The sequence below is a fragment of the Gopherus flavomarginatus genome, chromosome 3 (assembly GCF_025201925.1).
Source record: "Gopherus flavomarginatus isolate rGopFla2 chromosome 3, rGopFla2.mat.asm, whole genome shotgun sequence".
NCBI lineage: Eukaryota > Metazoa > Chordata > Testudines > Testudinidae > Gopherus > Gopherus flavomarginatus.
Window position 1 is genome coordinate 106,075,980 of NC_066619.1, and position 21,531 is coordinate 106,097,510.

At 41.7% G+C, this 21,531-nt stretch overlaps 1 protein-coding gene across 5 annotated transcripts in view; it reads right to left on the reverse strand.

Moving 5' to 3' along the window:
• Positions 1 to 21,531, reverse strand: part of ADAMTSL1 (ADAMTS like 1) — a 703,248-nt gene that overhangs the window by 261,963 nt on the left and 419,754 nt on the right. The window contains exon 1 of one of the 5 annotated variants that reach the window (XR_007773164.1): positions 12,213 to 12,364. The exons of the other annotated variants lie outside the window; for them this stretch is intronic. The gene's annotated coding sequence lies outside the window, so the exon portion shown is untranslated. Of the gene's footprint in view, positions 1 to 12,212; positions 12,365 to 21,531 lie in introns of those variants that run through there. 5 annotated transcript variants of the gene reach the window in all.

A 21,531-nucleotide genomic window follows, 5' to 3' on the forward strand; every position in this document is an offset into this window, starting at 1 on the left:
TGATGAAATACTTCCAGTTATTGAAGCAAAATGCACGGCATAGCACCACCACACAATGAACCCCACTCCTGAGACACATGTTAACCTCAGAGTGGCTAAGAGCACATTACCATGAACAGGAGGCAATACATTCAGTCACACTGGATCAATCTGCGTGAGAAGGCACAAACATCCTTTGAGAATAGAGATGTAAGATGTATGATGGAATCAAGAAATCAATAGGAGGCTCAGTCAAGAAGACTGCCTCATTCAAATCTCTTAATGGAGACAATATTATTGATAGAAGCTGTCATGGTATAAACCCTCACTCTGAACCTTAGAGTCCAAAAGATGAGGTTCCTCTAAGCTCAATTACCAGCTCAGTACTTGTAGCGCTGCCACCAACCAGGAATTCCAGTGCCCGGTACACTCTGGTCCCCTCAAAACCTTGCCCGGGGACAAGGAAAGTAAACCCTTTCCCTCACTGTTGCCTCTCCCAGGCTTCCCCTCCCTGGGTTACCCTGGAAGATCACTGTGATTCAAACTCCTTGAATCTTAAAATAGAGAGAAAAATCCACCTTCCCCCCTCCTTCTCTCTCCCCCTCCCAGACTTTCCCTGAGAGAGAAAGTAATCCTAACACAGAGAGAAAATAACCTCTCTCCCCTCCTTCCCTCCTTCCTCCCCACCAATTCCCTGGTGGATCCAGACCCGTCCCCTGGGGTCTCACCAGAATAAAAAAACAATCAGGTTCTTAAACAAGAAAAGCTTTTAATTAAAGAGGGAAAAACAGTAAAAATTATCTTTGTAAATTTAAGATGGAATATGTTACAGGGTCTTTCAGCTATAGATACTGGGAATACCCTCCCAGCCTAAGTATACAAGTACAAATTAAAATCCTTTCAGCAAAATACAAATTTGAACTCCTTCCAGCCAAATACACATTTGCAAATAAAGAAAACAATCATAAGCCTAACTCGCCTTATCTACCTAGTACTCACTATTCTGGACATATAAGAGACTGTATCAAAGAGATTGGAGAGAAACCTGGTTGCACGTCTGGTCCCTCTGAGAACCCAGAGAGAACAACCACCAAAAACTAACAGCACACACAAAAACTTCCCCTCCCTCAAGATTTGAAAGTATCCTGTCCCCTGATTGGTCCTCTGGTCAGGTGACAGCCAGGCTCACTGAACTTGTTAACCCTTTACAGGCAAAAGAGACATGAAGTACTTTTGTTCTATTAACCCTTAACTATCTATCTGTTTATGACAGAAGCAAACAGATGCAATGCTGAATGGAACAATATCATAAACTCTATTAATGTGAAACCATAGTTTCTGAAGCAGCACTAAATGCGATCACCAGGCTACACACTATTGAAGAAACGTGATCAAGAACCATCCATGTATAAATGAACTTGAAAAGACAACCACATCCCTAACAGGAAAGACTACAGGAAAAGATAGAATTCCAAATGAAGTACTGAAACAAGAATGACAGGTTGCATTTAAACATCCTCACAATGTCTTGCTTGCCTCCTGGAGGGAAGGTGGTGTATCACAAGACTTAAAGGATGTCATCATCCTAATGCTGTATCGAAGGAGATGGTAGTTGTTGCAATCAATCCAGAGGAATTTCTCTTCTTAGTCTTTCTAGTAAGACTGAGATGGGTCATTCTCAAAAGACTAAGTTCTTTCTGAACATGTGTATCCAGAAAGTCAGTTTGGTTTGCATGCCAATAGATCAACTATCAGCATAGTCTTCACACTGAGGCCAGAAAAAAGTGTCAAGAACAAGGAAAACCTCTCTTCATGGCCTTCATGGGTCTTGCAAAGGCTTCTGACCTTGTCAGCAGAAAAAGTCTTTTTCAACTGCTAGAGAGAACTGGTTGCCCCGCAAGTCCTTCTCAGTCTGCCTTGATCCTTCCACAATGGCATGAAAGCTAGCCCAATATTAATGGTGAGCAATCTGACAGCTCTGAAATCTGCAGTGGTGTCAAATAGGGATATGTTTTGGCAGAAACACTCTCCAGTATATTCTCTGTGCTGCTTTTCCATGCTTTTTCCATCTAGCATTGAATGCATCCATCTCCATATAAGATCAGATGGAAAACGCGTCATGACTAACAACAAAAAGCAAAGTCAGACATCTGCAAATAAGAGAACTTTTTTTCCCAAATGATGAAATGCTCCTCACACACTGTGAAGAGGAGCTCCAGCAAACTTGCAGTAGCTTTGTGCTAGCTTGTGATGAATTTGGACTACCCATCAGTCTAAAGAAGGCAATGATTATGGCACAAGTTGTGTTGACTGCACCAGAAATTTCAATAGCTAGACCACACTAGGCATTGTGGACAAAGTTTTGCTATCTGGGATCAGCTGCATTGGATAACTTATCTCTAGATGATGAGCTTAATTCTCACATTGGAAAGGTGGCCGTCATAGTCAGTCTACTGACCGAGCACGTATGGGATAGCAGAAAACTAACACTGAACACCCAAGATATGGATTTACCAGATGTATTTTCTGAGCACACTACTGTATGGTGGCAAGATCTGGACCACCTACCGCAGGCATGAGAGGACACTCAACACCACTTTATACACCTGCTGCCTCCATTGTATTCTAAATATCAAGTGGGAAACAAAAGTTCCTGATATCAAAGTACTTGAAAAATCAAAATTGCCACATCTTATCCCTATTCTAAAACAGATGTCTCCATTGACTTGGTCATCTGTGCGGGACAGATGATGGATGCATTCTAAACGATCTCATGCATGGGGAACTTGAGAGACCAATAGTGACCTATGCTTGGGTTCAAGGATGTTTGCAAAAGGGACTTGAAAACTTTCAATATGGACACCACAAGCTGTGAAGATACAGCTAGCAACAAGCTACAATGGAGCATTTCACTGTGCCAGGGAGTCAGAAGAGAGGTCATTGAGAGAGAGGAAAACACAGCAGACCTCAAATGCTAGGTCTCGCATACTCTATGCCTTCCATATCAGAAGTGCACAATACACCCTGTGAAGGCCTCTGATTTGATATTAAATTTGAAAGAGAGCGAAGGCTGTCGTATCTGCTTTCCAGGTAATATAATAAGAGGTAGATGGGGTCACAAGTCCATGAGATGGGAGTCAGGGCCTGAATAGCAGGTATGGAGATAAAAGAAGGGTGATCACATGGAGGCTGGTTGATGGTTGGCAGAAAGAGTGGAAAACCAGGGAATAGAAGTGTAACAGACACATCTACTTTAATCTGTGGCTCAGCCATCCCTAGAGGGAGAGAGAATTTCACACTGAGTTGGTGTGGGTTATAGACTTCCACCTGGCTAAGGAAGCTCATCCTGAGCTTTATAGTTTCACCCCACTCAAATCCCTGTATGGGTTACTATCTGTAACCCCCTCCCCACCCCCCACACTCACACGAGTCATCAGCAGCAGAACCTGAGATCTCAGGGCCTAAAAGCATGATCCTGTACTGTCTCAGCTAAAAATAGAGTGCTACACTAAGGCCTGGTCTACACTGGGTGGGGGAGGTCAATGTAAGATATGCAACTTCAGCTACTGGAATAGCATAGCTGAAGTTGACGTATCTTATTTCGACTTACCTCCCATCCTAATGGTGCGGGATCAACGGCTGCAGCTCCCCTGTCGATTCCACTTCCGCCTTTCACCCTGGTGGAGTTCCGGAGTTGACGGGAGTGCGTTCGGGGCTCGATTTATCGCGTCTAGACAAGACGTGATAAATGGATCCCCGACAGATCGATCGCTACCCACCAATACGGCGGATAGTGTGGACATACCCCAAGTGGGTGTTACAACAGGATGGAAGAGAAATAGGGAGATCTCTGGACAGTAGGTGGAAAATGTTTTGGAGTGGGGAGAGAGATCTTCAAAGATTTGTATAACTTCAGATAAGCAGCCACAATTTTGGGGCTTATCCAAAATAAACCAAACCTCCCAATCTTTTGAGCGTCTCCCATCACTCACAGTTACCTCATGGACTCATATCTGTATTTATTTTAATGACGATGGGCCATTCAGAGGGTTCAGAACTTTAGCCCTACCAGAGCCAAAAAAGGGAAAGGCATGTGTTTATGTAAAAAAATAAAAAGAAATTAAAAATAAATGCATGATCTAAGCTCAAGTTCCCACATCAGAATTAAAATAAAAAAGGGAGGGGGATGCACACAGAACACAAACGAACTACTATAAATCTTGGAGTTTGTCTACTACATTTTTTCCCTCTTAAATCATTGTAAAACATAGGTATGTTGACCTCATATTGGTGTCTGTATTTTTTAAAGATGGAAAATACACCTTATCTCATTATTAGTTTATATATACCAAGCAAAGCAAGGTTTGCCATGAGTAGCAGAGATTTTATTTAAATTGAATAACAGAAATAGAGAGGTAAAACCCACATAAGTACCAGGATATTAATTATAGCTGTCCTTACGAGTTCCCTCTGATACCACATGTGGAAAAATATATATTTGCTCTCTCTCTCGCTCTCTCAAAAAAAAAGTCATCCACACATTGGAATCAAACTGTTTTTCATAAGAAACTGTTCTCCTATGTGTTCTACTCACTTTTGATATAAATCTTTGGTAAGAAGTTTCCATCTCCCCCTTTCCTCTTTTAAATCACTAGCTCAGCTATTTCTTCTTTGAAAATTGCTGCCTGGGCTAGATATTTAAGGAACACGTTGATATCACGCAGACTTGAAATTTTCCTCTTGTTTTTTTTAAAGTTACAGTAACTATAAAACATCACATCCAAAATACAATTATAATCATAACCCATCCATACTGAAATGAAAAAGAAAGGCAGGGCAGGGCATGCATATCAGGGAGTTATATATGAGCCCTCAATGACAGATGGTTTTAACAGGTGGATGAAAGAAAGATTTAAATAAATAAATAAATAAATAAAATTCTCCACTCTCATTTCAGTACCAGAGCAGTGGGAGTCCTTATTGCTTCCTTTATTCCTTTTCATTTCTGGCTCTATTGATACAACACAGGATTTGAACAATACTCTGGCAGACTTCAAATGGAAACAAAAATTATATCCAACTATGTAGGGAGGGGAAATCTGACACCCCTAGGATACCTTCGTGTGGAAGCAAAATGACTTGTATTTATTTTATGGGATAGTTTAAATTTATTATATGTTGCATATAATTTCCTGTCTCATTTCTTTAGTGTTCTTGGAATGTATTCTAGGATGTCTTACTTTATCACATACCCCTACCCCTCTGTCCTGACACCCTCTGTTGAACTTGCTGTAAAGGAAATCCCAGAAAGGCGAAAAGCCTAGAGCACCATTCTAAGGAACAGTTGAAGCCATAGAAGAAATTCTGTAAGACCAATGAAGATGAAAATGGAAACTGTGAAAATTAATGTACTGTAGAATCAGGGTATATACCACTTATTTCTCTATGCAAATAGAAAAAGGAACCCGCTTATGAGATGTATCCAAATAATTCACAGGTGGTGAAACTATTAGAGGGTTCTGCAGATGCTTGCCTCATAAGCAGAATAAATCTCACATGCTACATACACTGCTTTCTCTCCTTTTTCCCCGGTCACCCGTCCATAATGCCTTCCGATTTCACCACAACTATTTTGGTTATTTTTACAAGAAATTGGGACAACGTCTGTATCTGGCAGGCGAGAGAGGCTGCTCACACGTGAAAGGAAATTCTAACCAGTGTGTTTAAAAGGAAATAAAAGTGTTTATCCATTTCTGAGAAATGCAGCACAATCTGGGTACAGTGAAGTCTGATACTGTGAAACGACAATGGATAGTGAAATAGAAGGAAAGTTCCAGATTGTTTCAATGGATTGCAGGGGGCCTGTGAAGTTCAGGTTATGATGAACCCCCGACTTACAGACAAGTTGTTCTATGAAATAAAATGTCTCCACAATAAGACGATTCACAATCTAACACTACACAGTATACAAATCATGGTAATTGTGAGTGATCACTTTTTAAAAATGGATACTCTCTACTATGTGGACATGCTACACATGTCAATGCTCATTTGACATAGGTATTTTAAGAAGATACTTAGGCCCAGATCCTAAGCTGGTATTAATCAGCATAGCACCATTGAAGTGAAGGGAAGTAAACTGATTTACACCAGCTGACAATCAGTTTTCGGCTAGCACCACATTTACAAATGTCCATTTAGTTTTGGCATCACTACTTTGAGTATAATATTTGCAGCTTGTGTAGAGATGTGCAGTCGTTTAAACACCAACTAACCATGTCCGGTCATGGGACACACTGCAATTATACCTATGTGCAGAGTTTTCTCTCTCATTCTTGATAGGAAGGTGAAGCATTTGAGAATGACATTGCAGCACCATTAAATGGCATTCAATCTTTCCAGCACAACATAATCCCCACAAGAATCCTCTTCTGGATGTGTTCCTCCAGAATGAATATGTAACTACTTCTTCACAGGTAACTGGATACAGAAGCTATGTTAGATTTCCATAGTGCAGTCCAAAGCAACACATAGCCTCAGATTTTATTACAAACGGAAAACCTCAGGCCTGCTGTGCAAGTTGGAGAAAACCTGGAATAGGGTATATATTTGGGTGGAAACTACGTGACACTCAGTGAATTTTTCATGGGTTTTAGCAGAAACTAGCAATGCTAGGTGGCTTTAGCTGAGGCTTTGTTTGAACTTTTAAGGTTTCCCAAACCCAAAACTTCAAGGTGAAAGTCAAGGAGTAAGAACATACGGGCATTACATCTGCCAAGTTCCTCTGCAAAAAAGCCAACCTTCTTGATGCTGGGGTGTGTGTATGGGGACAGGTAATATCCCCCAATTTTCAGAGATATCAAAATGTATTTGCAACATCATGTTTTGATCATATAGGTGAAATTTCCACCCATGCAGAGAGGTAGCACAATGATTAACATTGCTCCACAAGGAGGCTTCTAACTCTCCCCTCAACTCCTTCATGTGTGGGTTTAACCAAAGTTTAGCCCAATCCCGGATAAAAACCCAGTATTTTGTTTTAAGGTCTGGATTTGTTCCAGAGTCCTTTCTCTCTCTGCTGTCCATCCAAGACATCTCTAACTTCACTGATAAAGATGGAGATCTCAGCAGGTGCAGCAGTTTCTCTGCTGGGCCGCCAGCACCTCAACAGCAAATCTCCCAAGCTCTGATATACAGTGGAATCTTGGAACTCCTGTCAGAAGGGAGCAAACCAGAAGAGGGGATGATATCTCAAAAGATTCAGGTTGGGACAAGCATTGGTCATCACCAACCACCCAAATAAAGTCTTACTCATCACTAACTACCCTTTGCAAAGCTTTCTCCATCATTAAGCAGAGATGGGCTGGAATCTCTAATAGATCACAGTGTGTCTTTTCATGATTTATCGTCTCGCCTATTTCTTCTTTTCCTTCTCTCTCCTTGCACTGTATTCTTTTTATTTGCTCACTCTCACTTTTCCTACATCATATTTTCTACCTCCTCCCATATTTTCTGTATCCTCTCTATATTGTACTGCCTTTTTCTAACTTAACCCATATCACTCTCTCTTCCTCCGCACCCCATGCCCATGCTTGCACCCCCACACACAGTGTTTGGAAATGTTACCAGACACCTAAAACCTAAAGGACTAAACCTAGTAGCCAGCAACTCATATGAAAGATGATTCCCACTGACCAAAGCAATGGCCATGTGAGAAGCCAACTGCTCTCCTCTACAACTACTAGAAAAGGGGAAGGTGTTGCGATTCCTAGCCGGGTGCTGTCCCTCAGCCCTATTTTGATGACTCTAATCTGTCTACTAGCTTTTAGATACATTTGACGGCTTCCTCCTCAACTCTCACTAGCTACCAAAAGAAAGATGGAACATTCTCTTTCTGCTGCTCTCTGTTCCCAGAGCACACAGGTTGCAGCAACTGATGGGAAGTGTCTTCACTACTCTACCCCTGCATCGGCTTCCTGATTGTTGCTATGGGGATGACCTTGCTACTTTATCCCTCTCCCAACCTCTGTTTCTGTGCCGGCCTCTGCTAATGCTCAATGCCGTAGCAGAGTGAAATTGATTTGATTTTTTCTTTCTTTAAATCAGCTTCACTGCTGCCAACAGACTGTACAGCTGAGAAAGCAGCTAAGAGCAGCAGCAGAAGCAATGCAGCTGTCTGCAGTCTCAGACAGATAGCATTGAACCAGATAGCCCTGGTTCACATTTGGATGGCTATCTTCACAACCATAAGAGCTAGAGACTTCTTTAAATGAAAGCATATATTATGTAGAATTCTCCTCAAAAAGTTTCTTATTTCATCCTGGTGAGTGGACTGTTCAAGCATTACACTAATTGATTAGTCCATTAAGTTAATTATTGATTGACTAGTTCATTCAGTTAATACACAGTTTCTGGACCAACATGATTATGGCTGAATATGTTCCAGGCTCCAGATTCTTTAAGGTGTTTTATTGCCTGGTCTTTTTTATTTTCTCTCATCAGGCGTAAGAATTATGCTAAAGATAGAAAACCACCCGAAGAACCCAGCCCCTAATCCTCAAGAGACTAGTGACACCACTGAGCTAGCCTAATAGTCTTTATTCAGGTCCACATGGGTATTTTGCCTGAGTAAGTTTTGGGCCCAAAGAACAAAATCCCACCACTAACTCAGTTCATCTGATTACAGCAGTTCCCACAAATCCTTGCCCTCAGTGAATGGAGGGACAGTAAATGATATACTTGGAAAAGCAACCTGGAAAAGTTCAGCAAAGCGAGTCTAGACATGAAACTCTAGAACACGATATCAAGAAACTGACATATTAGACACACTTACTAGTGACTTGGCCATTCATATAAAGAAAATGGTATGTTGTGTATATAGATGTGAAACATTCAGATTTAAAGTGTACTGGCTAGGTTTTCAAATGCCAAAACTCTGCAAAGTTTTGAGTGCACCTCATTTGCATGAATAAAGCCTGCATTTGTATGTACAAACTGTGTAGTTCAGCATGCCACTACCCAGTTGGAACGTTCAAATGCCAGTTTACCCACACACATGAGAGTGCATATAAAGTGTACATGTGCAGTTTTGGAGTCCAGGCTGGACAATCCATCCTTGTACAGCTATAAACACAGAAACAGATGGGCATACATACAAGTGATAGACAGACATCTCTGCACATGAAGAGGAATGACAGAGTCAAGCTTTCTACATTCAGCTGTAAACAAGGCATTTAACATTCAGTTCACAGACTAATTGTGCTTATAGTCATCCAAGACAGATCAAGTTAGATAATAGAGGAGTCGAGTGCCAGAGAACCTGAAAGGAATGGACTATTGTGCTTGACTAGTTTCCATGTATAACGTATAATGCAGAGAGAAAAAAAAGAAATTCTACAGACCCATGTACTTTATTATAATTCCTAGTGTTATTCCTGCACAATTACCACAATAGCAGGCCAGAGAGCTAAAAACCACTAAAAAGAAGCAAAGAGCAAATGCAAATTTCATTAAATGCCTTTCTGACAAGAAGTGCTTGACTTCAGGTTTGGATGAACACATGTCAATGGCTGGTCTTAGACACTGTGGTTTGCTTGTGATGGGTTTTTATTTTTAAATGAATAGAAAGGGAAATCTTTGGAAGAGAATGCCTGCGCATTTTTGTTTCCCCTCAAAAGAGGTGTGTTACAACTTCCTTAGCATGCAATAGTCTGTAGGACAATGAGCAAAATTCCCCAAATATCTCATTTTAGTCTGAAGAAAAATATATACTTTAAGTATCAAGTCTGCTTTAACTCTTACAGACTCAGACTCTGGGCGCATTGTTCCAGGGCAGTTAACAAGTTAAATACCTGACCCTGCAGTCCTTCCTCAGGGAAAACATCCCATTGAAGTCAAAAGGATTTTGCTCTGACTTGACCCTAAAGAACCCTGGAGGACTGCACCCATCAACACCAATTGCTACATCTTTTTAGAGGGTGCAAATTGGTCTAATGGTCTGTCCTGGCTCTGCTCCTTGGTGTGAGGAGGCAGGGAGACTAGCACCACAGCTGGCTCTAGATTCCTCCATTCTTTTAGCACCAGCAATGCAAGGGCTGGGGTTGCATCTGGACTGTGCCAACCTTCCCTGCTGGTGCACCCATGCAGACCAAGCCATTCTCTCGCCTTGAGCATGCTTTTCTTTCAGGGGGGTTTGCTGCACACACATCACACACAGCAACACGTGCGCTAAGTGACTTAAGAGACAGATCCTGTGAAGGCGTTCTACTGGATGTAAACTGCTTACTTCCAGGAGCAGTCCCATTACAGTCAATGGGGCTACCTGCTGTAGTAAAGACCTCTCACAGTTAGGGCTGGCTCCAGCTTTTCTGCTGCCCCAAGTGGCGAAGCAAAAAATAAAAATAAAATCCTGTAGTCGTTACTCAGTCAAAACTTTCAATGAAACCAAATAAGGGATTTGCCTAAGTGAGGACTGAGACAAAAATGCCCTAACTCCGAAAACGAAATTTTTGCTTGTTTCATGTCACTATTCTTAAGGCACAAAAAGAGTTTTATTTTAAAAATCTCTGATGGGGGAGGGGGACACACACAAAAAAATCACACAAACTGGTATAGTATTAAATATAATGCATAATGGTTGGCAGCAGAATGCACTATTTATTTTCATGAATTAAGGACTGAGTGCACAATTCACAAGCAGTGGAGTGAAGTAAGTACAAGTGGTGAGGCTAGGGGTATTAACCTGGAGTCAAATCCTACAGCTTTTACTCAGTCCTAACTTAGGAAAAACTCCTACTGATTTTCCTTAAGTTAGAACTGCAGGATCTAGCTCATAATGCGTAACAGTTGCCAGGCTACTAAACTTTTCATTTGTTAAGGAGAGCATGTGCATGCCTCTCTAAATGTGTGGTTTACATTTTATTTTATTTTTGAAAGAGCCTTTTTTAACCAAAATTATTTTTGTGGAAGATATTCATATTTACAATTATTTTGGAAACTCATATTTAATGATCTGTGAATAGCTGTTATTGAGACCTGACAAAGATCCATAACATGCATTTTGAATAGGGATATATTGTTTCTGATACTCTTGTGGCTATCAACATTAACATTAGCATACAATAATTAGCACATTTTGTTTCATTCACAAGCATATGAAGATATAAGCTCAGTTTGATCTGAAAATAGATAATGAACTTTGGAATAAAATAATGATTCTTCAGTAATTAAGTATATAAAATATGCACTTTGCATTAGAGTCAAAGCTGTAAATTAATGTTTAAAAAAAACCAAGAGTTTTTGCTTTCAATCACTATTTACAAATTAATCTAACCTTCACATGAGCTCAGCTAACGTGCATGCCCACGACACTCTCCTGTTAAAAATGTGTGCATTACTACTAATGTTTTCACTGCAGACTTTCTGGAGAGTAAACGCGCAGCTCATACTCATAAAATTAAGTATGAGTCACAATGGAACATTTACTTTCAATCAAACAACACAGCAATGGTGTTCAGCTGCAGAGCATCTTATCAGTCTCCTTGGGAGAGAGAATAAAATAAACATCCACCAAACAATAACCACCAATGTTGCATCTGTAATGTACACCTGAGATCACAGAACAATATTTTGCTTCCAAAACTTAGAGCTAACTTGTCTCTCTAATAACTTACAGTAATTATCAGAGATAATCCGAGCTGGCTGCAGAAGTCCCAGTACATGCTGTACCTGGTTTCTCTGCATTTACAGAGGAAAAAATAGTTTTTAAAAAAGAAGAAAAGCCCAACCCCCTAGTACATAAGTTTCCAGGAACACTACAACATTTTACAGTTTGATTTCAACAGGGGAAAAAAAGGCTGTTGTCCAAATTCCAAGCACTCAATCCATCATTCACAGTTCCTCGCTCCCCCCAGTTTATATAACCTATGCCAACATTAACCTTTTGGTTCTACCTGGAGCAACCTATACTACAAGACCCCTCATAGTGTCCTGGAGCCTCGACTTCTACACAGCAGTTTTAAAGCCCCACAGCCAAGCCCTGAGAGTCCAAGTCAGCTGACACGGTCCACCCTTGAGTGTTTAATTGCAGTGTAGACATACCCCTAGAACCTGTGTTGGGTTAGAGGGGTTGATACCTGCAGAATCATTTCTTTTTACCTGGGTCTTAAAGATTTAGAAAAATGGATCTCTTGACTGCAACAGTTAAGTATTTAAATAAAAGAAATGACATTTACCAGGAGCAGAGACGCCAGGAGTAGGGTGCCAGCAGTTGCCCAACTGCAGCATTCCATGCTTGGATCCTTGCCGCAATCTGAATCGGACACTGAATAAGCTGCTAAGTGCTTCTCTGCCTGCTGTCACATCCAGTACTGGTGCTAACACTTCAGCCCTGCCTATCAGCTTCCATCAGCTCTGCTCACATTTCCTGACTAAGGGTGGGTGGGTGGGGGGGTGAGTTGAATGGAATCTCTCTCTGAGCAGGCAGCCAGCCAATCAGGCTCTTGCTAATCAGACATGCAGAATAACAAAGCCAAGGGTCCAGGGAAAGTATGAGAGAGAAAGAAAGAGGGGAAGGAATATGAGAGAGAGAAAATGGCAAAGCTGAAGGGAGTGCTCTGCCTTTAGTTAACCCTGCTCAAGAGAGCTAGTCCTCTATTTGCCACAAGCTGTTTGTGGCTTTTGCTAGTACAATCGCGTTCCTTCTAACTGTGCATTGTTCCATTCAGGAGAGAAATTTAATCTGTGTCAATACAGAACACATGCCATAAAGGGCACAAATCATAAGAAACAGAAATTTGCCAGAGAAAAATAAATTCTACTTAAATAAGGTCCTCGTGTATTCCTTAAGGGAACATGGACTGTGCAAATCATTTTTATGCCACTTTGCCACAGAGGAGCATCTCTCCCCGCACCACATCACCTCTTGTCATTCACAATCTGTTTTTAAACTGGTTTCAGAATTTCCTGCTTTACATGGATGATAGCTGCAATGTTGTGGTAACCAAGTCAGCTGGTAAAGATGCTGGTCTGTAAAACAAAGAATGAAGAAAAACGTCCTCATCACCTAAAGAAAAGCAATTTCAATTATCCATATTCAAAAGGGCCCCAGATACCGACTGAGGGTTGTGCTTGCTTAGCTCCTTCAACAAATGAGTTAGGTAACTACCAGACCAGAGCTATATTGACCAGTTTCTCACTGCTGTCTGTGATGCCTATTATACGTACCTGTTAGAGCACAGTATCACTGCCTATTAGTAAGGTTGCCACTTCCCATCATAATACCTTATTTTCAGTGGCTTATACAACCTTGCCAAACTTTAAATGTTTTTAGGCAGAAATTTCCTGGGCATCTGCCTCATGCTGTAGCTTTCTGGAGAATTTCAGCCAGAACGGATCAGCCATTGCTGACAACAAGAATAAGGGCAAATAAGTTGTTTTGTCCATTTAAAAACTTCTGGCAACCTTTTCTTTCAATAGCTCTAGCACCTTCTGGTTTGGAGCAAGGGCCTTACGTTTGCCATGTGGGTGGCCTTTGTGATGGGCCTCTTGCTGTCTTCTTGAAAGTCTGCCATCTTATAAGCTTTTTTTTTTAAAAAAAATTACAGGTCACACATACCTCCCCACCTACCTATTGGCTCCTAGCCTCCCCACAGCTGGTCCAGCTCTTGTCCTCTCGGCATTCAAGGGAGGCAGTTTTCTCCTCCATGTTGCAGGAGGGCCTTGCCAGTGCTCTCAATGACTCTCCTGCGGGCAGGACAAGAGCTGGACCAGGGGTGGGGATGGGGCTGGGGGAAGGGGAGCAGGTGTGTATGAGGAAACTAGCATAAGGAGCCTGGGGGAGGATACTGGGACTGGAGGCTGGCAGGAGATGGGGGAAGAGAGACTGGAAGTGGCTTGGCAAATTGACAGGGACTGGAAGTCAGGAAAGGAAATGTGAAGAAAAGTGGGGAAGCTAGGAAAGGAGGAGTAGCTGTGAAGGGAGAATACAGTCAATCACAAGGAGACTGGGATTGAAAACTAGTGAGATGTGTGCATGTGTATGGGGGTGAGGGAGAAGGGGAGACAGATCTGATGAGGAGCCAGGATGTAAGAAGAAAATCGAGACTAGCTGGGCGAAGAGACTGGACTGGAAGCTGGAGGGTTTGTGGAGCAGATTAGCTGGGCAAGGAGGCTAGTACTGGAAAGAGAAGTCCAGAGGGGTGAGACTTGGATTTGGGCGAGGAATGGGGGACTCAGGCTGGCTAGGGTAAGAGAATGGGACTGGGATGAGGAGCCAGGGGTGGGAACATGGACAGGGAAAGGGCAAATGTTGTAAACCTTGAGGGAGAATGGGCAAAATCTAAAGGTTCTAGCCCTGCTGGTGAGCCACGTGGGTATCAGTATATGGAATTTCTGTTTTTTTTTCAGTTTGCTTTTTAAAGAAAACCTAAGAAAATACACAAGTGTAAAAACACTATGACAAAAGAACATTAAGGTTGCAAAATCAAATACTCAAAAGTAAGGAAATGCCAGAATCTAGACGGCTTGCACAACCTTAATTCGGCCATCTTGTGCCTATGCACTATACTATATTATGATAGCAATCACGTAATTAAAGATAGTATCGCAATGCATACACAGAAGGGGACCAAACTGAGGTTGCTTATGCAACCCTCAATTTTGCAATTTCCTAATTTTTTGAGTGCTTGACTTTGCAACCCTAATAATGTTGTTCACACATTTTTGGTGAATAATTATAACATTTTCAAAAGCAGCCTCTTCTTAACGAGTTAATTTTTCGGCACTGAACTACCAGGCAACACCGTCATGATTAATACATAGCTTGCAGTAGAGTTTATGAAGAGATTTCAGTAGAATGCTTCCAGACATGCACAAAACTCTGCTTTTATTTTTCAAAACCAAACCACTCAATTCCTGACTACCTGAATGGCAAGGGATGTACCAACTAGAGATGGGCATGCCCTTTAAAATTCCAGTTCATATTTCTGACTGAAGCCAAACACAATAATATAGTCACTTGTTTGGTAGCAAAGAGTTAATGTGGAAAAGCAGATACTGATGCTATACATGCCCATCCCAGATTTACTGACTCTTGAAATGCCGTGTTCAGCTTTGGAAAAGGTAAGTTGTTGCATTTTTTTTTAAAGACGACTCTCAAAAGGCAAATAACATCCTCTAACACTAGTAAAACCGGAGCCTACACATGCACAATTTATAGTCCCACCATTGTTCTGTGCATGGAACTCTGATTGAAGTCAATAGGAATTTTGCACGCAAAATCACGGCAGAAGAAATATATTGATAGCGGCCAAATGGTGTTGCCTGCTATCCTCAGATGCCTAAAAAAATGTGATTTGGTCAAAAAGAGCTTGTATTAATAGCAAAGCTGTCCAAGACTTTCATAATGAAACAGAAAATGGTGCAAAACTCACATGACTTTAGATTTTGTTGCACATTTAAAACTCAGACCAGGTTCAGAAACTTAGGTCCATTTTTGGTTCCAAGACAAAGTCATGTAAAACCCATGGTTTTGACATGAAGCCAGGTGAAATGTCACAGTTCTGAGAGTTTGGCTTTGAATTTCTGAATTTGAACCAAGAACTCAAAGTGAACCTCAGGGAGTGGAAACTCACATGAATCAAATCCAAAGTAAAGGTCCATGCAAATTCTTGCATTGCAATAGCATTAACTTTCATAGACATTTCAGTTCAATCCTGAAACCATATCACTCAAAAACAAAACTCCCATTAACGCTAGTGGACACAGGACTGGGCTCCAAGTTACAAGTGAAGGGCATCCACTCACAAGCCCTGAAAATGACCACTTCTGTATCCATGCTGACCATTAACTACACTCCTTTTCTCCCCTTTCAAGTGTCTAAATTAAAGCAGTCTGCATATGTTTGTAAGCAGTGGTCCTGGTTAGCAGCACTGCACAGCAATGGCAGATTATGTGAAAGGAGAGCAGAAATGAAGGAGAGTGTCAGGATTGTCTGAAACATCATTCCAAGCTGTACAGATTTTAACAATGCTTAATTTAAAAAACACTAGCCCAGGAAGGAGAAAGCTGGTAACATCAATATGCTTTATAGCAGGAAAGTGAACTAAACTGTGGAGTTGATCTCCCTGGGGAGAGTATGTTACAGTTTTCACTCAGAAGCCACCTGCCTCTTCCTGGAGCTGAACCTCCTTTTTTCCCCATCAGAACTGCAGCAACCAACATTTTTTATTTCATTTTATTTTTCAGTTAGCAGTTATTCTTAGATTGCCTCTTATTAGTCTGGACTTGTTTCTGGGATGTTGGATGCTCACATAACCATGGAAAGTGGGAGGGAGCCAATGCTTATAAAGTGTGTGTGCGTGTGCGTGAGTGAGAGAGAGAATGAATTTAAAGGCTGTGGGGACCACAATCTCCTGCAAGTACAGTTCACCCCTGTGCGCAAGGCTGACACGGCTCTTAAATCCTACATAAACCCTTTCTTGGGGCTTAAGTGATGCATAGTCTTTGTGCAAGCACTCCATACAGGAAGAAATGACTTCCCACTGAACAAACGTATCATTACTCTGCACTGTGCAGGTTATCTTGCTTTTACCTGTAAGGACGGCCTCTAGGGATGAAAAGATAGTTCAGTCTCCAGACCCACTCGGTCCTTGGCCTTTATGCTGAGAATAACTGCCAAAAAGATTGCCAAATAGTACATAAGAGTGGCCACACTGGGTCAGACCAACGGTTCATCCAGTCCAGTATCCTGTCTACCGACAGTGGCCAATGCCAGGTGCCCCAGAGGGAATGAACAGAACAGCTAATCATCAAGTGATCCATCCCATCGCCCATTCCCAGCTTCTGGCAAACAGAGGCTAGGGACTCCATCCATGCTCATCCTGGCTAATAGCCATTGATAGACCTATCCTCCATGAACTTACCTAGTACCGGTAACCTGCAATGAGGAAGCCTGGGGATTGGATTGAGACTGTCTAGTTTAGGTACTTGTATGGCCCGCATCAGCGTAGCAACTGAGCACCTTACAATCATTAATATATTTATCTTCCCCACTTCTGTGAGGTACAGACTAAAGAACACAGCAATATATGCCTCTATATTTAACTGACTAGATTTCAAGCTGATGGCGTACCTTTAAATCATATTACACATTCTAACCCAACCTTGAAGAACTACAGTCTGATTCACCCTCAAAAATGTCAGGAACATTTGAGAAAAGGAATGGTCTCTCTTCTTTCTTGAGACGTGACTGCACTGATTGAATTGGTGAAGTTGGAGCAATCCCCTGCATGTATCATAAAGCCACCAGCAATGCTGCTTTATAACTGGCTCTGGCCATTTTCAAAGGTTCTCAGCATATCCACCAATGAGCCTGATATCAAGAAATAGGACAGTTCCTCTGGATTACAGTTAAGGGAGTTAGTGGCACATCAGGGAGGTGGCTTGTGTGAAGTGGCTGTTTCTACTGCCTATCTTACAACCTTGTCCAGCAGTAACAGTTCTTGAACCTTTGGTAGCCAAAAGACACCTCCCCCCCGCTCTCTCTCTCTCTCTGTCTCTCTCACACACACACGGAGAGAGAAAGAAAAACAGAAATGTTAAAATAGTTGATAAAACTTGCATTGCACTCTTCACAATAATGTTTTATTATATTCACAGTTTTCCACTGGTAGGGTGTGACTTAGTGGCTTAGCCAAACATCTTGAACAAGCATGCTTCAGATCTGAGTCACAATATCAAAACAGGGAAATTATAACATAAGAATGGTCATACTGGGTCAGACCAAAGGTCCATCCAGCTTAGTATCCTGTCTACCGACAGTGGCCAATGCCAGGTGCCCCAGAGGGAGTGAACCTAACAGGCAATGATCAAGTGATCTCTCTCCTGCCATCCATCTATATCCTCTGACAAACAGAGGCTAGGGACACCATTCCTTACTCATCCTGGCTAATAGCCATTTATGGACTTAACCACCATGAATTTATCCAGTTCTCTTTTAAACGCTGTTATAGTCCTAGCCTTCACAACCTCCTCCGGTAAGGAGTTCCACAAGTTGACTGTGCACTGTGTGAAGAAGAACTTCCTTTTATTTGTTTTAAACCTGCTGCCTATTAATTTCATTTGGTGACCCCTAGTTCTTGGATTATGGGAATAAGTAAATAACTTCTCTTTATCCACTTTCTCCACATCACTCATGATTTTATATACCTCCATCATATCCCTCCTTAGTCTCCTCTTTTCCAAGCTGAAGAGGGCTAGCCTCTTTAATCTTTCCTCATATGGGACCCTCTCCAAACCCCTAATATTTTAGTTGCTCTTTTCTGAACCTTTTCTAGCGCCAGTATATCTTTTTTGAAATGAGGAGACCACATCTATACGCAGTATTTGAGATGTGGGTGTACCATGGATTTATATAAGGGCAATAATATATTCTCAGTCTCTCTCTAAATATATTCTCAGTCTTATTCTCTAAATTCTGCAATAGAAAACACAAAACTGCTTTTCTATCCTATTTAGGAGGGGAATCTCAGGTACAATAGACAAGCAGATTTCCATCACTACATTTAGGCATGATTGGCCTTCCATTGCTCTAGCATCATTCTCCCTCACATACGCTTAACACCTCTCCTCCTTTGCTGATAGCCCAGCATCTTTCTTCTGGTTAGACTGAAAAGGTGAGCACAGGGTTCTACCTCAACTTCAGTGCCAATCTGTGAGCTAACACAATGTAATGCCCTGACATCACATCTCTATCAAGGTCTCCTTAAGAATGATCATGACATTTCTTTAATGCTCCACCTTTAACTTTGTCTCCAGATCACCTGACTGCTTTTCCCTAATCACTTCCTTCCCCCTCTCCCTCATACCTAATTAATCACACAGTGGAAATTCTAGCCATCAGCTTGTCAGATGCTGTGTATTGTCCACATTCATGGTGCTCATTCCAGACAACTGAAATATGTGGAGATACTAAAAGTAATTAGTTTTGTAACCCTAACAGCAAGTCCCTTAGTCTTTGAAGCTACCACATCATCTGAATGTCTTCAGCCTCCTTTCCCTGCCATTCTTAATATACTGCTGCATATTTTACAATTCTGGAAACAGTTGCTTCCTATCTTAGGTACTTATATGGCCCCTCAATAGCACAGTATCTGAGCATCTTTTTAATGTATTTATTCTCAGAACAGCCCTGTGAGATCGGGAAATACTAATTTGCCCCCTTTTACAAATGAGGAACTGATGTACAGAAAGAGACTAATTTCAGAGTAGCAGCCATTTCTCCTGCTGATGACAGCTCATCTCAATTGACTGGACTCTTACCGTTGGTATCGTACTTCCACCTCTTCATGTTCTCTGTATGTATAAATATCTTCTGTCTGTGTTCCATCTATGCATCCGAAGAAGTGGGCTGTAGCCCACGAAAGCTTATGCTGAAATAAATGTTAGTCTCTAAGGTGTCACAAGTACTCCTGTTCTTTTTGAGAAAGAGACTAAGTGATTTGTCCAAGCATAGTGAGGCAGGGAACTGAACATTGGTCTCCCAAGCACTCTAACCACATAGTACTTACTTTCATGTGTGCTCCCAATTAAGTGACTAGAACTACTCATGATACTAAGCACTGTGCCAGGGACAAGCATTTGTAAGATCTCACCCTTAATTGTAGCTCTTTAAGGCAGGGAATTTCTCACTCTATTCTGCAAAGTGCCAGCCACACTTATGGCATTATAAAAATAATAATACTGAAAGGACTTAAGGCCCCAATCCTACAGTGAGCATTGTTCACGCAGATCCCTGTGCAGTGCTACCAACTCTTGTGATTTTGACATGATTGTTTGTATCTATGTGGAGCCAAGACCGGCGCTAGGGGTTTTAGCGCCCTAGGCGCACGGCAATTTCGCTGCCCCGAGCCCTGGTCCCGCGGCTCCAGTGGAACTGCCGCAGTCATGCCTGCGGAGGGTCCGCTGGTCCACGGCTCCGGTGGAGCTGCTGCAGTGGTGCCTGTGGGAGGTCCACCGGAGCCGCGGGAGCAGCTGACCGTCCGCAGGCACGACTGTGGCAGCTCCACTGGAGCCGCGGAGCCGCGGACCCTCCGCAGGCATGACTGTGGCAGCTCCACCGGAGCCGCCTGCCGCCCCCTCTGGCAAAATGCCGCCCCCTCAATAATCCTGGCACCCTAGGCAATTGCCTAGGCCGCCTAAATGGAAGCGCCGGCCCTGTGTGGAGCTCATTGCAAGAAAAGGGCATGCTCCCTCCCCCCGCCCCCTTTGGACCCAGTTTGGGCTTTGAAAGTTATACCTGACTTTATTAAAAAAAAAAACCCACACATTTGAGCCTCCTCAGGTCTTTGATCTGCAAGGCTGTGCATTTTTTCCCCATGTAAAAAGTTTCTGATAGCCACATAATTCTTTGTATGCTTTTTTGCTTTTCCAAAACAAGACCCTTCTTTTTATTAAAACAAACAAAAAAACAAAGCTAAACACTCATGAGCAACCCTCAAATCAGCTGAAACTGTCAAAAATATCAACTGTAAGCTTTAATAAATAAAAAGGAAGAGAAAAGAGTTTTAAACTAGAGAAGGACTCAAGCTGGGCACTTTGGATCTGGATTTGAAAAACTCTTAGGATAGGGGGAGGCAGAGCTGGTGTTTGGCCCAGTATAAAGATGGCCATTTGCAGTATTGACATCTGCAGCTAGATTCAGATTTCCAATGCTTCCAGAATTCAGGAGAGAGGTGTACTCAAGTTTATGGTTTGGGCCCATCTCTAGTGTTAACAGTTATGAAGAATGCCTGGATAGCATAAAGCAGCCTTTGAAATGATGCGGAAGGATTTTTGAATAGAGAACATTCTAAAGGAACCCCTTTTGTCATCTAACAGCTTTCATATGTCACAATATCAGTGAAATGCTTCTGCAAATGGAACTCTCACCAAAGCTAATGGGAGCTCCGCCTGTGGAGGACTGGCAGGATTGGACATCAAGTCAGCAGAATTAATGCATATTAGCATTTGAAATAAATAGTATCACAGATTACAGCATAGTCAATTTAAAAGCTGGAAACATTGTGGCTCCTGTGATTTGATGATAATGATTAGGGTTTAGTACAGGCAGAGAAGCCCCCAGCCCCTAATTTAAGTCAATAATACATAAAAAAAGATAAGTGGTAGGATTTTGGAGCAGCACCAGGCTCAAACTGCTGCAACACATGCACATAAATGGAAAAGGTATTTGGTGAAATATTTGAAACATATGGTTTTGTTTGTGTTTCTTGCAGATGTTGGAGAACAGTGAACAATTCCTACCTGTATACAATCGTGACCATGAATGTACTATTATGTTGTAACAAAAATGTATTTATAAGCAACCAGAAAAATACTGGAAGAAATCATAATGTTAATAACTAAGAGGTTATCAAGTTCCATATTGAATTTCTCAGTGCGAAAGATTGCCATGCAAAGAGCAGCAATTTTTACTTGATGGATTAAACAGTTTCAATATGGTAAAAATACAGGAAACGATTAAATAAAACACAGATAAATTTCTCCCCTTAAGCT